We start from the raw sequence: 5,888 nt of genomic DNA, 5'->3' as shown, positions 1-5,888 counted from the left end.
CTCTCTCTCTCTCTCTCTCTCTCTCTCTCTCTCTCTCTCTCTGTGTGTGTGTGTGTGTGTGATTTATTTGGGAGCTGGGTGGTGGACCCCTCAGAAAAAGCAAAAGAGCAAAACAACATACAACACTTCCCTCTCTAAGACGATTCTCTCAGGTGTTTTACACAGTGACGGAAGACTGAGCACAGCATCTCCCCTTACAGGGTGTTTGTAAAGTATGCTTATTAAGATAAAACATATTTTTATTTATTAAGTTTGGAAAGACTTGCCTTGGATTTTTTTTAAATGGCAGGCTTACCCCAGGTTTTATAAAACTTGGTATAAGCCTTAGGTCCTGAGACTCAATAACCCATAATAGTGGGAGGAAAAAAAATGTGGTACAGATTCCAAAGTCTACAAAAATTCACTAAGGAATTGTCAGAATGCTCAAATACCTTGACAGTTGCCAGACAACCAATGGCACACGGTCAATATTTGCTTCAGATAGGACATGTACTGTTGTGTGTAAGTCAAGGCCTTCCTAGTTTGCTGGTACCCTCCCATCATCAGGGAACACCTGTAGACCACATCCTCGGACAGACTACCTGGAACCTGTGCACAGCTCAGTCTTTTTAACATGGAGACATGGAACTGAAGAGTTCTTTTCTGGGCCAGCCCTTCCCCATACTGCACGTGGGCATGACATGCTAAGCTAGCTGTCTCTCTGGGATTCCGTGGGACACATTTGTGTGACTCAGCCGCACAGCTGGGCCTTCCTTCTATTGTCAGCTTCAAATTCTCTCTCTTCATAATTCTATGCTGTCTTCTGTTTGTATTTTCAAAGGGCCCGATTCTTATCCCCAGGCAGTTTATATGTGAGGCCAAGGGTCCACAGAGGATGAGAGCCTTTTGTGCTCCAGGCCCCTGGGGATAGCTGAGAAATTCAGAGCTTTGTCACTGGTCAGTGTGCAGTCCAGGGGCCTCCTCAGACATCACAGAGAAACTGGAATGAGAGTGACTCATCCCGGTTGCCACTGTAAAGTCAATCTGTGCTCATTTACTATGCACCGGATCCTTCTGGGAGCGTAGCCTTTATTAAAACATGGCCACGGTGAGCTATCATTGCAAACACTTGCTCACAGTGGCCAGCGGAGGCAAGGCTTATGGGCTCTAGTCTCCCTTTCTGCAGGAGATCTTAGGCAACCTGGCTGGCCTTGACTCAACCTGCCTAAGGTCACTGCCCCATGGAAACTACACCAGAATGGCGCAGTATGGCAAAGTTTGAAGAAGACTTGTCTGGGAGGCCAGAGATTGGGCTCTAGTTGGGTGACTGCCACCAGGTCATTTGTGACAGAAGCTTCAGCTCCAGAATTCATCCATCTCTGTATAAGCAGATATACAGAATATAGAGAACCTCAGGTACTCTACTCAGTGAGGATTATACCCCAACCTTCTTAGGGGCTCTATAGCATCTCTCCCTCCACATCTGTAAAACTCAAGGAGTTGAATTAGGTGGTGGGTACTGCTTTTGGCTTCCAGATGTTTTCTCTAGGATCCCTGGTTTGTTTCCCCACTGGGTCCTTTTCCTCTTCAGCCCAGCTGTTTTCACTGAAGAGTTTGTATGAAATGTGCTACTCACCTTTCTTCGCCACGAGGGACGTTGTAGCCAGACCCAGTTAACCTGGCAGTCAGCAACTGTGCCTCACCAAGATGATAGGAGCCGACTGTGACAGCTTGCTCTCTGTCCCACTGCCTCCTCTCAGGCAGCTGGAGGAGCGCGCTGGAGTTGAAGACCTGGCATTCTGAAGTACAGGCACTGTAACAGTCCAGCAAGCAGGGGAGCCCGCAGCCGCCCAGGACGGTGCCCAGGTGTTCTCTCCTAGTCACGTGACCCCAGATGTGCACTTCAGGACAGTGTGAAAGAGTGAATTCCTGGGGGAAGAGTCAAGCTGACAAAATAGGAGAGAGAAATTCTGCACAGTAGCCTAAAAGCGTTCTGGTTCCGAAGGCATACAAGCCAAGTTGTGCTTGCCTGTGTTGGGAAGAGAGTTAGCGACAAGACACTGTGAAAACGTTCTAAGTAATCAGTGGAGCTGCAAAACCGCTCAATGCATTCAGATTTCGGTGGGCGTTCTCTTTGTGCTTTCTCCTTCCCTCTCCTTGCTCTCATCTCTGCTTGCATTGGCCCCCTTCTAGCCTTCTCTCCCTGCAGACTTACCTCCCCTGCTTCTCTGATCTATGATCAAATGATGCACATCCTACGCTCCCAAGCTCAACTAATCTAAAAGAAGAAAGAACCAATCCGCTGTTCTCTGTATACACATGCACAAGTGTGTAGAAATAGGTGCATATATGAGATGTAGACAAAGACATAGGTTACGATAGACATCATATCTGCCTAAACTTCAAATGCACAAAGAAAGGGGCTTGACTTAGGTAGCCAGTCATAGCCTGTCTACCCCCAGCACTCTCCTAGTATCTCAGCTAACAGGATTCTCCACAGTGAGCCAGAGGAATTGGGGTGTCTCTGAGCCTGGAATGCATCTTAAAGGTATCTGCAATAGCCTTGTAAATTGGGACACTCAGCCATAATCATGACCCTATGGATCTAGGCTTGCAACATATAGTAGGTGGGTAATGACCGAGCCAGCAGGACCCTTTACCAAACTCTGGCTTGCCTGGGCTGTCATTGAAAACCTGAGTCCTTATCCTTATTTTGCTGCCTTGTGCAGTTTCGAAAGGCAGGAAATCAGACCCAAGTCATTATCTCTGAGATTTCCCCAAAGTCTGCCTACACAGCTCACACTTGCCATGACTTCCATTCCTTTGCATTATTTTCAGAGACTCATCATGTCGGGAGGACCAAGATGGGGCTGATAATACTTTGAGAGCCAAGGGTGGGAGCCGCAAATAAGCTACTGGTTTGCATTCACACAATCCTATTACCTGTTATTTATTATAAATATTTCTGACTTGATAACTATCCATGCACTACCTCTTTTTCCACTTATTAACTTCACAGGAATTTTGCCCAGTCCTTCCAATGAGCTTTTCAATTCCCATCCATTAAATTTTTCTCATCCAACAGCATTCCGTTAAGCTGCTCCTTACTTCTGAGAATATGGAGTGTCATTCTGAATTTTACTCTTATGAGTCCCACAAGTTCTTAGGTTTGTTCAGAGACAAATTGTCCCCTTAATCATTATTAACTTTTCTGGTGAGTCAAAAAAAAAAATCACATTGTAAAATATTCCCGTAATGAGCTGTAGTATCAAATTCTTATCTACTGCAACTGTTCTCAAATTGTGGGTTGTGACCCCTTTGGGAGTCATCTATCAGATATTTACATTATATTTCATAATAGTAGCAGAATTATACACAGCAGCAATGGAATAATTTTATGCTCACAGCATGAGGAGCTGCATTAAAGGGTTACAGCATCAGGAAGGCTCAGGACCACCGGTCTGCTGCACATAATGAGAAGAAGACATAGCATCAATGCTTCTATTTGCTGTGCTGCTGCCAATGACACACAGCACAGTGGAGTCACAGCAGAGGAAGCAAAGGCTTCCTGTCTTAAGAGGTGACTACTGTGGACTGCTGGGTCCTCGAAGCAAAAGCAAATCTGTAGAAATTGAAAAGAAGAGGGAAATGTGGATTATGGAAATAGCAAAACCATCAAAAACCCCAAGGAACTCCGGAGAATTCTAAAGTCGGTGTTCAACCAGCGACATATGGAATGTGAGCCACTGTAGGAGGAAGGATATCAAGGCCCCGAGGAAAGATCATCGTGTATGATGAGACAGTTATGACTCCAGGCTGGCTGTTGCTTGTCACTTTGCATCGCACTGGGGCCAAGCTTGCCTATCTTTTTATTCAGAAAGCAGCTGCTAATTGCACTCTCCAATGCTAGGCCATAGACAAGTGGATAGAGCAGTCCCATTGGGGTGAGGGTTGATGCAGACTCCTGGGGGAACCAGCTGGCAAGAGTTCTTCACATCTCCACTCCACTCCTACCTAAACATCTTCAGGACCACCCCAGGAGGCTAAACACGGGTCAGGGCTGCTACTTCTTCCTGTACAGGGTTGAAGTTAAAACCCTTGGGAGAGTTGTTTGGTAAAATGGCAAAGAAGTTAACAGAAGGGCTGTGGTGCTGTGGGTGAATTTTATTCCCCTTGTTCTTTCCTCCAAACAGAGGAAGACGAGGGTGGTCAGTGCCAAGTAGAGTCAACGGCCCCCAGGAGCTCTTGTGCTAAAATACCCGGATTCGTGTGCGGTACCACTAGCTAACATACTCCGTTAGAAATGAAACATTAGAACCAGGAGAACAGCACTCCCAAAGCTTGCATCAGCTTCCATCAGTTACGGAATGAATGCACTCCGATTGCAATTAGGATAGTCACCAATCTGATGGCAGGAGAAGGCCAACTTCAGCGCCCTGACCATTATTGCTAAGAGTCTTAGCTGGTCATCTTTGCGGATTCCTGGGAGTTTCCCTGGCACCAGGTTTCCTCCTAGCCCCCAAATGGTCCCCCATCAAGATATCTCTTTCATTATTCTTCCCGTTCATTTCACTCCAAACCTGCCCAACCCTACCCCTCATATTCCCGTGCTCCCATACCCCCCTCCCCTGCTCCCAGTTTGCCCAGGAGATCTGTCCTATTTCCCCTTCCCAATGGGATCCATGCACCTCTCTTTGGGCCCTCCTTGTTACCTGGCTTCTCTAGGGCTGTGGATCATAACATGATTATCCTTTAGTTTACACTAATATCCCTATATGAGTGAATACATACCATGTTTGTCAGTTCCATCCATTTGCCTACGAATTTCATGATCTCATTGTTTTTACCACTGAATAATCCTTCATTGTGTAAATGTGCCACATTTTCTTTATCCATTCTTCAATACAGGGGCATCTAGGTTGTTTCCGGTTTCTGGCGATTATGAATAGTGCTGCTGTGGACGTAGTTGAGGGAGAGTCCTTGTGGTATGATTAGCACCTTTTCAGTATATGCCCAAGAGTGATCAGATGGATTCCCAATTTTCTGAGAAACTGCCATGCTGATTCCCAAAATGGTTGGACAAGTTATCACTCCCCACAAAATGAGAAGAATGCTTGTACAAACTGGGGCTAGGGACAGTCAATGTCATGGCAAGGGGACCCATAGAAACAGCTGACCTGAGCTCATGGGCCCTCACTGACTGACTCTGGATTGACAGCTAGGGAGCCTGCATGGAAATGACCTCTGCTCTCTGCATGTGTGTGACAGTTGTGTAGCCTTGCTGTTTGTGGGGCTCCTAGCAGTAGGATCAGGACTTGTTCCTGACAACTCGAGCTGACTTTTAGGAACCCATTCCCCATGCTGGGTTGCCTCGACCAACCGTGATGCAGGGGGAAGAGTTTGGTCCTGCTTCAGCTTGATGTGCTATGCTTTGTTGACTCCCATGAGAGGCCTTCTTTTTTCTGAATGGACACAGAAGAGTGGATGGGGAGGGTAGAAGGGAGGTAGGGAGAGAGAACAGGAGAAAAGGAGGGAGGAGAAAGTGTGCTCAGTATGTAAAATAACTGAAAAAAAAAAAAAAAAAGAGAAAAGAACAGGGAAAACAAAATTTTAAACAAAGCTAGCTAAGATATTTACAGAAATGAGGAAAGAAATTACCCATATAGAACAAAATATTAATGAATGAAATAACAAGGTATTAATAAAAATAATGATGTGAAACCTTGCTACAGAAAATGTTATACTTGACAAAAGATACAGAAAGATGGATGAGCCAGGCGATGGTGGCGCACTCCTTTAATCCCAGCACTCGGGAGGCAGAGGCAGGCGGATCTCTGAGTTCGAGACCAGCGTGGTCTACAGAGCTAGTTCCAGGACAGGCTCCAAAGCCACAGAGAAACCCTGTCTCG

The sequence above is a fragment of the Microtus ochrogaster genome, chromosome 8 (genome assembly GCF_000317375.1).
Source record: "Microtus ochrogaster isolate Prairie Vole_2 chromosome 8, MicOch1.0, whole genome shotgun sequence".
Taxonomy (NCBI): Eukaryota; Metazoa; Chordata; class Mammalia; order Rodentia; family Cricetidae; genus Microtus; species Microtus ochrogaster.
Note: the sequence above shows the minus strand (reverse complement) of the source record.